Genomic DNA, 14,195 nt, shown 5'->3' on the forward strand with positions numbered 1-14,195 from the left:
ATCTCAAATGCACACCAGCCAAGGAATGCCATCAGCCCGCACCAGACCAATTGCAGTTCTAAGTAAATAAAATATAAAACCAAGATATCTAGATGCAGTTGAGTTCAGAACTCACCGTAATAAATTATCTTGTACTTCACAGAGGCATCTCTTTTCACCGTCAAGTTTGGTTTGCTGAGTTACAGAAAAGAGCAATTCAAAACCTTTGATTCTTGGGGACGCCTGGGTGTCTGGGTGGTTGAGCATCTGCCTTCGAATCAGGTCATGATCCCGGGGTCCTGGGATCGAGTTCTGCACCAGGTTCCCTGCATGGAGCCTGCTTCTCCCTCTGTCTGTGTCTCTGCCTCTCTCTCTGTGTCTCTCATGAATAAATAAATAAAAGCTTAAAAAAAAAACTTTGATTCTTGGATTGGTATTAGAAAAATAAGATAACCTTCTCCTCCCTGTGGGGTCAGGAGCCAAGTTCAAGCTGAGTGCCTCCCAGCACTCAGTGTTGTGGGTTTGTAAAGGAGAGCGCACCTCCCAGGGCAAGCCTCACTGCACCTGAAGGTCATGTTCTCTGGCTGCCCCTGAGGTTGGCTGCACCGTCCTCTTCTCTGAAATATGCTGCAGCATAAGCTAATGTGTGTAATTCTTTTTTTTTTTTTTAATTATTTTTAAGGAATCTCTACACCCAACCTGGGGCCTGAATTCAACCCGAGATCGAGAGTCCCATGTTCCACCGACTGAGCCAGCCAGGCACCCCAATGTGTGTCATTTAGAGCTTAAAAAATAATGCAGCAGGAAAAAAAAACACATGATCTCACATTCACAGGGACATCCCCAAACCTGAAAATAAATAATATACTCACGTCGCGTTGCCATTCCAGAACTCGAGCTTGAGGTTGGGAATTCCAGGAGGCAGGGTGGTGAGACAAAAGTGCTTGCAATCCAGCAGACTGGTGATGGTGCCTCAGCTCCAGCACCCCGTAGCTGACGAGGCGATCTCAGGCCAGGGCTAAGGATCTCTCTCTGGCAGCCCTGCTGCTGGGATTCCCGGAGCGCAGGGTGCGTGGCACCTGCTACAGTGTCTGGCCCGCGGAGGCTACATCAGAATAAGTAGGGCTCTGCAATTTCGGAGTCAATGATGAAGATCAGGGGAAAAGAAACACTAACAATGAAAACCTAAAAACGGGAAAAAGGCTGTTGTGACCTATAATGCCTTCAAGATTAGTTAGAAACACAATGTGAGGGGAGAAATGGAACCCTTGAGAAAGTTTTTTAAAAGTATTGCATTTATTAGTGGAAGTCGTTGGTGTGGAAAGCGTACAGTAAAGCAAATACGTGCCTGAACCGATGGGCAAAATCCTGAGAAAAGCCCCTGAAATGTTAATTGCGGGTATATGGTGTTCAGAAGCCACAGTGGGGATGCTCCGTTGCCTCGTTCATCAAAAGAACAGTCATTGCTTGGGTTCGGCTTTTCGATCTGCGCAATGGAACAGTCACGATCTTGCATAGACAGAATTCTTCAGTTGACACCGTCCTCTTGTTTCGTGGAGTCCTCGGGGAGTCCAGGCTTGATGTTGAAATTTTTTTTTCTGGAAGTAGAAAAGGAGACAAAGTCAGGATTCAAAAAAAAAAAAACAACAAAAATCTCTCAGGCAGCCTCATTCTATTCCTTCCTGTCTGCAGTCTTGGGGTCCCTTGGGTCAGGGTCTCTCTGGCGCTGGTCATTTCTGGGAGAAGCTGCGTCAGCTCAGGCAGTGGCCTCCTTTGGAGCCTCAAGCCAGGCCAAGGCCGGGGGTGCTGGCATCCGCGGGCGCAGGGAACAGCATGGGCTCTTAGCTGGAATTGCACTGAGCTCTGTGCTTCACCATCCTCCCTTGGGCAGGTGCTTGCAGAAGCCACGGTGCTCGGCGGGGCCGGCGGGTCAGTGCCTCTGACAAGGCCTGAGACAGGGAGATGGCCCATCGGCCGGGAAGCGACACCCTGTCCCCACCTGAGAACTTGGATAAAGCCTTAGAGTGCAGAGGGAGGAACCCAGGAAAGGCCTCCGCCGCACAGAACCAGAAATGCTTAAAAATTAGCCCCGGGAGTAGGGATGGGCTGGGGAGCCTGGGGAAGGTATTTGGCCTCGTAGTTAGGGTGGAGAGGGTGCCCGGGTGGCTCCGTCGTTGAGGCGTCTGCCTTGGGTTCAGGTCAAGATCTCGGGGTCCTGGGATCGAGTCCCACATGGGACCCCCTGCTTCTCCATCTGCCCCTCCCCCTGCTCCTGTTCTCTCTCTCTCTCTCTCTCTCTCTCTCTCTCTCTCTCTCAGTCTCTCTCTCACTATGATAAACGAATAGAATCTTGAAAAAAAAAATAGAGCGGGGAGGTCCGGCTTTGTTATCGAACTTTTGGGACCCTTTGGGAACAGTATTTACTTCCTTATTGCTCCTATTTGTTCAAAGAAAGTTCAAAGGAGACTCACGTCTTCTTGTAAAGCAGCTTGAGACATTCCATTCCAGGTTGATCACAGAGGAGGATGAAGCTTTATTTTGTATTGCAAATTTATTTATTTAATTGTTTATTTATTTATTTATTTAAGGATTTTATTTATTTATTCATGAGAGACACACACACACACAGAGGCAGAGACACAGGCAGAGGGAGAAGCAGGCTCCATGCAGGGAGCACGATGTGGGACTCGATCCTGGGACTCCAGGATCGCGCCCTGGGCTAAAGGCAGTTGCTTAACCAAGGAGCCACCCAGCCATCCCTGTATTCCAGTTTTAAAAATGAGATTCTCATTTCAGGAAAGGCGCACACACACACACACACACACACACACACACAAAACCTTGTGAAGGCTCTACAGTTCATTTTTCTTATAAAATTCAGACAATTAAGGAAGTTGATTCTTCTGAAATTGTTGTGCTTATCAAGAAAAGCATTTTACACAGGTGTCCTTGAGCCCCATGTGCTCCGCCGCAAAACAGAGTCATTTGTGACTACCCAGCAGTGGATGATTTTTATTTTCAGCCCCGCTGGGGTTTCTGCTGCGCATATATATGTCCAATAAGTATTTGTTGAATGAATACTAAATAGCCTCAGTAAAAGAGGCGGCAGGTGTTCGGCAGGGTGTGCGTGCCGTGCCTGGAAGATCCCCCGGCTCCAGCTCACCCTGACTTGCCCCCACGGGGCCCCATGTCACGCACGTCACACCTGAGGCTTGCTCAGCCTGGGGGGCACGGAACTCCTAGGGTATTTTACCTGCTAAGACTGAACTACCCCCACTCAACCTTGCCCTCCCTCCAAGGGTTGGAGACCCTCTGGGTCCTCATACTGTGATGGGCAGAGACCCACGGCTTTCCTTCCAGATTGTTCCACCACCTGAGATATCGCCAGTGGGAATTAGAATAATAGAGCAGGGACAGCAGAGCTGGGTGAACCCAGGGAAGTGCCTGCATAGATTTCCCTCATTTCCAAGGAGAAAATCCTTCTAGGGCACCCCAAGAAGTTACCTACCAGAAACCTCCACCAACCCCAGAGGTTTGATTCTCTCTCTCTCTCACTCTATCTCTCTCTCACACATACACAATCATACTTAACTCTAATATTCTTCTTTCAGAAAAGTTTCCAGTAATATATCTTGTACCAAACTGAGATGTATCCTGAGGTTTCTTTAGATCGAGAGACAGTGATGCAGGTTATGTTGATTTTCAAACATCACGCTTGAAAGCGCACGACCATACGTACACTTAGACAAACAGGTTTCAGACCTGTTTCATTTATTTACAGTTTTTTTTTTTAAGATTTTTTTAATGTAATCTCTAACCCAGTATCGGGCTTGACCTTACAACCCCAACATCAAGAGTCTCATGCTTTACTGACTGAGCCAGCCTGATGCCCCTCGAATTGTTTAAAAAGGAGAATAACGCGACGTGGCTGCTCCCACTTTGCTCTGAAGGTTGTAGCTCTTCTCCATGGTCCCAGGCTGCATGCAGGGACAGCGAAGGGGGGGGGGTCTGTCTTTTTTGGATTACGAAGCTCTGCCCCCCCTCCACCTTGCAGTGCGTGACGCAGTCCTTCATTTCTGGCGTGGATCTTGAGGACCAAAGTCACGCTGTCCTGAGTCGGCTGATATCACGGATTTATTTTTCTCTTTTAGGCGAGTCGTGAGACTTGCTAACTTTCTTGCCCCCGCAGAACCTCCACTGCCTGAAATAGAGCCAGATGATCCATTTTTTCCCTTAAAGGATTGCCGTCACTAGAAAGAGAAGAGAACCCAAGTGTGGAGCGCCCTACCTAATCTCCAGGTCTAGAGCGAGTTCTGGGAGTCCGGCGCCTCTGTACACACCGACCCGTGTGCACACGGGAGAGGAAGCTGGTGGAGTTGGGTGCGGGCTCTGCAGGCTCGGCGGTCTCCTTGTACAGACGAGAGAAGCCAGGCAGCTGTGGAAGGTTCCCTGGGCCTCAGCGGACCCTGGGATTCTTGCTAGTCTAGTGCTTGGTCGCAAGCAGACGCGTTTTCTTCTCGTGCTGTTTCTCTCCGTCCACAGAATATCTGATCCGAGGCCCCGTTTCTCATGTTCTTGCCCCATATCCTGTCTTGCAGACAGGAAAGGCGGCGGGGGGGGGGGGGGGGGGGAGTAGAAAAAGAAATGAACAGAGCCGACGGGCCTTCTTCCCAGAGGAGTGGGATTTAATCCTGGCTTTCCAAAGTGTTGCTTTGTCCCATGGCAACGTGGGTATACACGACCCGCTGGACGGTCCAGCCTCTGAGCAGGTGAGCTCTGGGCCAGATTCCTCCAGGGGGAGGGAGGCCAGGGTGGGCTGCTGAGGTGGCAGCTGGCTCGTCGCCCCATCCCCGGGCTCGGTGCGGCGACCGGTTAGCAGGGAGCAGGGCCTTGGAGCCTTGGCCGCGCTTTCCAAAGGCAGGGAGAGGCCGGGGAGCGAAGGAGAGGCTGTCACTCCCACTCCACCAAGTGTATGTGACGGGGCAAACTCGCAGAAGGTACAAGTGTGTACTCGTGTCTCCAACATTGACTTTGTACGGGTTCGTGTTGAGGCTTTGGGGGGCGGGGGGGCAAGAGGAGAGAAACGATCATCTGAAGATGCGCTTCAGCTTGCCTTCTGTGGCTTGTGATTCTGGTTCACCCATTCTTTTTCTTTTTTTTTAAACTCAGAATCTTCTAGCAATAAGTGAAAAGTTCCCTTAGACTTTTTTTTCTTAAAAGAACATTGAAAACAGACAACCGGAGTGTGTTAAAATACACTCAGGCCCAGGTTATCCTGTCCCTCAGGGCCTCTCCTGTGTAACTTGGCCGAGTCGTGGTTCTTGATCTGCTTCCTTCAATATGGTCATCTCTTTGCAAGTGTGAATGTTCTTCCCTTCGACGAAGGTTGTCTTCCCGGTGTGCATGTGTGCGTGTGTGTGAGTGAGTGTGCATCCAGAAGCACCGGCTAGCTCACGAGGCCTCTCAGTGGATCTATTTCAGTTTTCATGCTAATCCGTTTAGAACCTTTTATTTCTCATTGGTGCAGAATCATGTGATTCTCTACAAATTATATAGGAGGGAGAAAGAATAAAACAAAATTGACTCTACGGAAATATGCTCAGCACGTTTAGATCACGTATACCAAGACGTTCCAGAATGTAGCTTTATCTCTTTAAAGACAACACGGCTTTCTGGGGCAAGTCAAGGCAAAATATTTCAGTAACTTAGCAACATAAACAGAATAGAGGTGATTTTGCAGGACATTTTTCTCTTGGATTGGATCATAAAGTACCACAGAGGAAACCGTGAAGGGAACCCTGAAACACATCAGTGCAGTTCCCGGGGGGTATCCTGCAGAAATATGTGCACGCTCCCCAAAAGTCCCTGACCAGGACTTGGAATGCAGTGCTCATTTTGTATGTGACCTGCAGGAAAGTGAAACATGCATATTTTATACGTTTCAAGTGCAAATTTAATTTTTTAAAAAGAGTTTTTATTAAAAAAAGATTTTTTTATTTATTCTTGAAAGATGGAGAGAGAGAGAGGCAGAGGGAGAAGCAGGCTCCATGCAGGGAGCTCGATTCAGGACTCGATCCCAGGACTCCAGGATCACGCCCTGGGCCAAAGGCAGGCGCTCAACCGCTGAGCCACCCAGGGATTCCCTGCAAATTTAATTTTGAATTTACGTGACACTACTCTAATTTGAGACTCTCTTCTTCAAGGCACTTTGCTCAGACCTTGACACACACAGCTTACTGAAAGTGGATTGATTTTAGTGCTTTATTTGTGGGGCTTTATCACAGTGGAAAAGCACGTACCTCGGAGTCAGATGAACAAGGTACCAATCAATCCCAGCTCTCCCATTTAGCAGCTGTTGAATTTTTGTATGTACTTTTTCTTTTCTTTTCTTTTTTCAAGATTTTATTATTTATTTGATAGAGCACAAGCAGGTAGAGGGAGAAGCAGGCTTCCCCGAGTGGAGAGCCCGATGTGGGGCTCGATCCCAGGACCCTGGGATCATGACCTGAGCCAAAGGCAGACACTTAACTGACTGAGCCACCCAGGGGCCCCTTTAGTAAGTTCTTTAAGTCACCTGTGCCCGCATTTTCTTGTGGGACCATGGACCTAATAACAGCACATCCCTCAGAGGGCTGTGGTGTGGTGAGTTTGCTAGTGGGTGAGATGTAGAGTGGTGCCTAGAATGGGGTGTGTTGGCCACCGTCACTAATGATCCTGCTAGTGGCTTCCCCTTTTAGGGAAGTGACTTCTTGCAAAGACACCAGCTGTACACAAGGACAGTTTCATGTCATTCATTGTTTCACGAATTGGACCAGGGTCAACTGCTTAGTTGTGTTTACATAAATCCTGACAAATGCTTTTAAAATCCTGGTGTTTTGTCTCCTTTCGTGGAAGATGACAGGACATGTGAAGAGACACCAGGAGTCCTCTGACATCTCTATGTAAACCGGTTTTCTTGTGTATCTGCCAGTTTCTAAAATGTCCTACATGAAAGACTTCCACTACTCTGTTTTAGGCACATAGCTACAGTTCAGTTCATTTCACCAACTGGAAGGTTCCCTAACAGTCAGACTAAAATCTCTCATATTATTAATGTCTCTTTACTGTTTTTTTTTTAAGATTTTATTTATTTATTCATGAGAGACACACACAGAGAGAGAGAGAGAGGCAGAGACACAGGCAGAGGGAGAGCAGGCTCCATGTAGGGAGCCCAATGCAGGACTCGATCCGGGGTCTCCAGGATCACGCCCTGGGCTGAAGGCGGCGCTAAACCACTGAGCCACCCGGGCTGCCCCCTCTTTTTGTTTAGATAAGAAATATTCAGGCTTTGCTGTATCTGATCACCTGGCAGGCCGGACCTTCAGCTAACTGGCCAGTTTTATCATCATTTTACCTCCCTCGTGATGATGCAAACATCCAACCCCTGTCTTTCCTCTGTTATTCAACCATTAAATCATGATTTCGTGATTTTTTTTCCAAATACTCAATTCAATTATGTCCAGGATCTAAGGAGGGGTGATCAGTTATTGGGAACAACATAATGTGATGGCTGAGTGCCGTCACCCACGGTGGCCACTGTTGCTCAGCCTGTTTCCTCATCTGTGAAGTAGGTGTGAGTATAGGGCCCTCCTAGTAGGGTTTTCTGCAAGAGTAAAATCACTCCCTGAAAGACTCTAGCACAGTACATGGGCAAGGCACGTGCCGTAATACTTCTGCAGTCATTGGGATTGATGCCATGCCCAGGGAGTGTAGACACTCGTGATATATGGATGTTACCCCAAACTCCCTGACTCTGACTTTGAATGCAGCTCAGTCTGTGTGTGGCCCTTAGGGAAGTGAAATGTGTAATACTTTATAAAGTTCAAGTGTGAACTCAGGTTTGAAGTCATAGAACATTATTGGCTCTCGGCTACTGCTAAGAGAATTTCTATCTATGTACTCTGTCCCATTTTCCCCTGAGGAAACCAAGGAGCTCGAATTACTTTCTAGAGTCATCTAAATCCCATTCCTGTTCTTTTGCCGCACTGTTAATTATAGAGAGACACCCACACCTATGTCAGGTTTGGTTTTTCCCTACCTCTTAAGATGTTATCAGCTTTGTATTAAAAATTAAAAAAAAAAAAGCAACCGTGCTATTTACTCTGTCCTTCGTCAAGCAGTGATAACAATCATAACATTTTCCTTTAGGGCTTTGCGTACTGACAGGGGTGTATGGCCCCCACGAGGAGTAAGTTGTAGGCAAATTATAATTAATATGGTGTTTATATCTCTTTCCCCTTAGAATGGAAATAATAATTCCTTCAACTGAGTGAAAATGAGCATGGGGGATGTGTAGGGCTTGTTCTGGTAGCATGTTAGGCGGTGGCCGGGGGATCCTCAGAGGCCCTCTTCTTCACTATTTATGGTTCCCTGGTAGTCCGCCGCATTATGTTATTCCCTCAGAGCTGTGGCTCAGTCTAAGGAAATCACTATTAACCCCAAGAGAAAACAAAGAGGCTGGGCCCCCACCCTTCTTGCTTGCTCTGACTCATGCTGAAAATGTGTCGGAATCTCTGGGTTAACAATGAGTCCTCGTCTAGATCCATGAAGAACTTGTGGAGAACCATTTGTTCACCGGGACATCCCATTTTTGACTCACCGCCCCCCCCCCCGCCCACAGCTGATCGATTCCCTCATGACTCTTTTTACTCTGGCTCTGTTTGCATTCTAGCTGTCTCCAGGTTAGAACTGAAAATATGAAGATGTCATCAAAACCGAGCACTGGCTTACAGTTGGTTCCCTTGTTGGGTTTGTGTATACGAACTAGAAACAGAAAGTGTGAGTAGTGACGTCATGTTATTTCCCTTTTAGTGAAAGGCCACTAAAAGTTTTTTCGGAGTGGTGTTTGAGGCTAATGGATTAAAAATAAATAAATAAAAACCTAATTCTTTTAGGGACGCCTGGGTGGCTTAGTCGGTTAAGCATCTGACTCTTGGTTTCATCTCAGGTCGTGATCTCATCTGTCATGAGGTCGGCCCGTGTGGGGCTCCACGATCGGCACAAAGTCTGCTTGAGATTCTTTCCTCTGCCCCTCCGCCACTTGCAGGCGTGCTCTCTCTCTCTCTCTAAAAATGAATAAATCTTAAAAAAAAAAACCCTCAAAACTCTTATTATTTTTTTTAAGATTTTATTTATTCATGAGAGACATAGAGGGAGAGAGAGGCAGAGACAGACAGAAGCAGGCTCCATGCAAGGAGGCCGATGTGGGACTCGATCCCAGGTCTCCAGGATCACACCCTGGGCTGAAAGCAGCGCTAAACTGCTGAGCCACCGGGGCTGCCCAAAACTCTAATTATTTTAAACATCATCTTGTCTGTTCCCCAAACACCTGATGCTTTTACCTAGTGTTACTAAAGGATATATAATATTTAGGGATGCATTTTTTTATTTTATAAACCACTACTACAAATGGACCCATTCATTGAAGTCAAAAGAAATTACAATTAGCGGATTAACCGGCAAAATCAGTATTTTTTCTTAAGGTAGATGAAGAATAATGGCTAACTTATCATTCTAATTACTTAATAAAGACTTCTCTCCGTGGAAGGGTATTGCAGCAAAACATTTTCATCCAGAATGTGAACCTTAACGATTGTAAGGTATTTTAGAAATCCGTTTTACGCATCTTTAGTGAAGGTTCTTGTTGAAAGAGTCACATGAATGGAAAATCAGTATAGAAAAACAACTCAGGAAGATCTCGCACAACACTAGTAAAATCATTTTGTCACTGTCTTAAAACTTTTACAGAATACTTGTAAATAAATAGAAGGTCGGGGGTATGTAGGCAGCCGAAACCCTCAACTGGCTGCTAGAGCAGGGTCAAGGGGTTCCAGTCTTCGTTCCTCTAAACGGAGGAGCAAATTGACACAAAGGCAAAGCTATAAGAAACAAATGTTTTAAAGTAAATTCCACCAACCAGAGGCACCACCTATGACCATTTGGGCTTCCTTAGTCTTTGTATTGCCTCAACTTCTTCAGCACCTGGAGCCATGTTCATTTGGGTCTTAGCCCTTCTTCCAGAGGTCATCTTATCAACTGAGTTATAAACACGACAGAAGCTCTTGTCTTAGGGCTTTTGTAATAGAAACATTATCTTGAATTTCAGAGTATGCTCACTAGGGAGAGGACATAGCACAACAATGACACAAACAAAAAAGAAACCCAGTGTATTTTAGAACAAATTTGTCAGTCTGATTTTCCCCCAATTTGGTCACACTCACATCACAGCTGATGCATAACTATGTCCCTCCTGAGTCCTGGGAACACGTCGTCTTGCACCTGGTAACAACAGGTTACCTGAAGCTCCGGTTTCTCCGACACGGACACTTCAGGAGGCTGAGCCAGCCACAGCGGTGAGGACGATGCTTTGGGGCCATCACGAGTTCACCACAGCTGCCTTCCCTGGCAAGCTCCAGGCTACACGATGTACTCTGGAATTGGATTGCCTGATTTTTTTTTTCAGTTGGTTTGTAAATAGGATTGCACAAAAATCCATGCAAATCAACTCTCCAAATCAGAATTTGCTCAGCTGAAAAGACCATTAAATTAGATGGGCTGGCTTTCAGTTGATGGGGGTGCAATAATATAACTCTGCATAACAGTCCTATAAAAGGACAAACAAGCACATTACATGATCATTTCCATTAAACTGGAAATGTCCAGGCCTGTTTACCTCGATTAATTGTCCTTGTCCACTTTCCCAGCCTAGCAGTTATCCATTAGTAATTAGTTATGAATGGGGCACTTGATATTAAAACATCTCATTTAAGGTACCGTTGCTGTTTATTATGACATTCTATTAGCATTTTTTTTTATCAGCTTGAAATGTATTAAAATCCAAACTCTACAGGAGGTGTATTAGTTTTTCACGTGGCATACCTAACTGAAATTCTGAATTGAAATACGATTCTCATTCCCATAAGGGGCACTCCAAGACAGTTTTGTCACCAAGACTCTGGGATCCCAGTAAAAGCTGGTTACATTGGTTAGAGAGAGTCCCGATAACCACTGTGCGTTTTCATTTTTATGATTACAATTTTCAGGATATTGTGTGGACTGTGCTCAGGAACACAGTGTCAACACTAAATCTTATTTATTTTGAAAAGAGAGAGGATGTACATGGGCGTGTGAGTCGGGAGGGGATGGGCAGAGGGAGAGAAACCCTCAAGCAGACTCCGCGCTGAGCAGGGAGCCCAACGTGGAGCTCAGTCCCAGGACCTGGAGATCATGACCTGAGCAGAAATCCAGAGTGAGATGCTCAACTGACTGAGCCACCCAGGTGCCCCATAAGTCTCATTTTCATTTCTGTCATCTAGAATTCCTATTTTCACACGGACCCCTCCACACGTATACACCAGCCAGAAACAACCAAGTAGACACACACATACACACCGCTACCTTCATCTATTTCGTTTGTAAGAAACACAGCTCATCTGAATGTGACCTACTTAATACTTGATCCCTGCTTCTTCCAGCAGTCTTCCCTGCAAAGAAAATTTCTTTTCCTTTGAATTTCATTTGTAGGATACACAGCACATTCGCCCCTGAGGGAGTTCTTGGTGTATATGCGGTCCCTCCTTTACTGGAATATCATGTTCATAGAGCTCTGAACACCCCTTTATTTATTTGCACCTTTGTAGTGCCTGCCACCCTATCATTGGTGTCCTGTAGGCTGTCAACAGGGAGAGAATGAGGGAAATTAGCTAGCCACCAAGTATTTGAACCTTCTCTGCCTTAGTGTTTGAAAAGTGAGTTCACTACCACTTATGGGACATAAAAGAACAAAAACTGTACAGAAATCCATGGGACTACCAATATGTCAGTACAATTGAACAAACACCTATGTAGTGAGGAGTTGATGAACCATTCCATGTCTTGATGAGCTCAACTACAGATGATTATTTAGACAAAAATTCCAAAAAGGATATTTAGATCAGATCTTCACCCTTTATAAATGCAGGTAAAAATGAGCACTTTACTATTCTGCACCAGACATAGTGTTTTTTAAAAGACACGCCAGTGTGCCTAGCATGGGACCTCAGGCCCATGGAAATTCTTTGATCATTGTAGGATAAAATTTCAAGGTAAAAGCTCGTATTAAGTCTGTGAAATTGTCTTCCTGGGTACTTAAAATTGGAAATAAATATTTTGCACAAAATAGGTCGTACAGTTCTATTGCTGAATTTTCCGATCCTGCTCTTGCCATTTATATAGACAGTGAAAACCCCTCCTCTGCGTTTTCCTCTGCAGCAGTGAACAGTGTGTGTGTGTTGTAGGCCGTCTCACACGCCCTACCATACAATCCCTGCTCTAACGTCTAGATTGATTATGCATGACTCTGATGTAATGAGATGACAAAAACATTGACTTCTGAGTGGAACTAACCCAGTGTTCAGACTAAAAGACAAAGGCCTACCAGAGAGCTGGAAAGCAGGCAAGAGCAGGAGTATCAGGTCCCTCCATGAACGTCCCGGGAGGCCCAGAGAGACTCTCTGGTGCTGGAGTTGGTTAAATGCTCATAAAAAAGAGGCCTGGGAGAGGTACTTTTCTGGATGTAGCCTTGACTTTTCTTTTAAACTGAGGTAGCAATAGACAGCTGGACATTGTCCCCTGGGCTGGGACTGGAGAGTAGGCTCTGACGCCATTGGGCTTTGTTTTGTTTGGCTAGCAAAGCTTCACACAATTGTAATGTTTCACCAGCTAAACGCTATCCTAGTAAGCCAATGACATTGTGGGTGTGGAGGGGGTGGAGGAGGGAGGCACTTAGCTGGCTCTCTTGGGGTAAAGTACACAGTGGGGCCTGGCTTCCCGCTCTGAGCAGAGGAATTGCCTAGAGTCAGGCTGCATGTGTCCTTCAGGGCTTCCTAGAAGCTTTGGGGTGTTCACCCCTTCCCCCTTTGTGATATGCCCCAGGTCCCAAGCCTTCTGTTGCTTGTGGGCCTGTGCAGAGGGGCAGGTAAGGGGACAGGGTGACGGCGGTGGTGGGCCGAGGACGTGGGGACCCTGCCCTCCGCACCCCCTGTACCTTCCCTCATGCCCACGGTGCTGCAAAAGGGTTTCTCTTTGCAGCCTTGCCCGTAGGTACCCCACCATCTCCAGAGGTACCACAGACACTTAAAAAGTGCTCTTTTACCGTATTTTCCTTAATCCTTAGACTACATGCTGAACGTACCACTCCAGGTGATCCCTACGTAGACCAAGAGCGTTTATAAACCTGCCCCTTCTTTTTCGGATCCCAGCACCCCGAGGAGAATGGTTTTACACGCGATCACGTGTACTTTCCACGCCTAGGAAGTGTTTCGATGCGCTTCGGGGACCAGTGTGCAGGGATGAGAGTGAGGAGAGCCTGGATGCTGCGACGGGTCCACGGCGGGGGCTCCGTTCAGGGCACAGGCCCGGGCTGCCCGGGGAACAGTCTAGGTTTCTGGGTCCCAGACGATCTGCTCCACCACCGTTGCCTCCTCCACAGAGAAATAGGGCGAGGGAGGGGAAGAGGGGGGCTCGGGAGCGCCGCTGCTTTGTGCAGCCCCCGTGGGGGTGGCGCGGGCCCCAGACTCCCGCCTGCCCCAGGTCTGCCCGCCCCCAGGTAGCAGGCAGGAGCTGATGTCCAGTTCGGGTTCCAGAAGAGGAGAAGAGCAAGTAAGTTCACGGCCCAGGGGTTCTGGCCCCTGCCCTGCCCTGAGCAGCTCACAGGCCTGGCGGCGGCCCGGGGCTGACTGGGTGCGGGCCACGCTGGCGGGAGGGCTGGGCTGAGCACCTGCGGGAGGAGAGGGAGCGGGGCGGGGGGGGGGGGACCCCAGCGTGGCTCCGGACAGGCGGCAGGAGCTCGAGCAGGGCTTTTTAGGTGCCGAAAATTATGTGAGAAATAAACCGAAAATGTTAGAGGAGTCCGCGTTTTCCTTTATCCCCCCATCCCCCAAGCCCCGTTCTTTCCTTTGTTCTTCCTTTTAGGGCCAAAATTAGGTAACGAGTGAGATGGGCATTAAATCCTGTGTGCGTGCCCCTGGGGGGCTCAGCGGTTGAGCGTCTGCCTTCGGCTCAGAGCGTGACCCCTGGGTCCCGGGTTCGAGTCCCGCATCGGGCTTCCCGCAGGAAGCCTGCTTCTCCCTCGGCCTCTGTCTCTGCCTCTCTTCCGTGTCTGTCATGAATAAATAGATAAAATCTCTAAGAAAAAAACA

At 47.5% G+C, this 14,195-nt stretch overlaps 1 protein-coding gene and 1 long non-coding RNA gene across 4 annotated transcripts in view; one reads left to right on the forward strand and one right to left on the reverse strand.

The window, feature by feature from the left end:
* Window positions 1–14,195, forward strand: part of LOC112661500 (epidermal growth factor receptor) — a 196,999-nt gene that overhangs the window by 55,162 nt on the left and 127,642 nt on the right. The window contains exon 1 of one of the 3 annotated variants that reach the window (XM_035701347.2): window positions 4,727–4,748. The exons of the other annotated variants lie outside the window; for them this stretch is intronic. The gene's annotated coding sequence lies outside the window, so the exon portion shown is untranslated. Of the gene's footprint in view, window positions 1–4,726; window positions 4,749–14,195 lie in introns of those variants that run through there. 3 annotated transcript variants of the gene reach the window in all.
* On the reverse strand, window positions 1,257–12,756 carry LOC112661501 (uncharacterized). Its single transcript, XR_003137751.3, has 3 exons — window positions 12,434–12,756; window positions 10,239–10,448; window positions 1,257–1,577 (listed from the first exon to the last, which is right to left on the reverse strand). It is a non-coding gene; the product is annotated as an uncharacterized LOC112661501 (long non-coding RNA).

This window comes from Canis lupus, chromosome 18 (assembly GCF_003254725.2).
Source record: "Canis lupus dingo isolate Sandy chromosome 18, ASM325472v2, whole genome shotgun sequence".
NCBI lineage: Eukaryota > Metazoa > Chordata > Mammalia > Carnivora > Canidae > Canis > Canis lupus.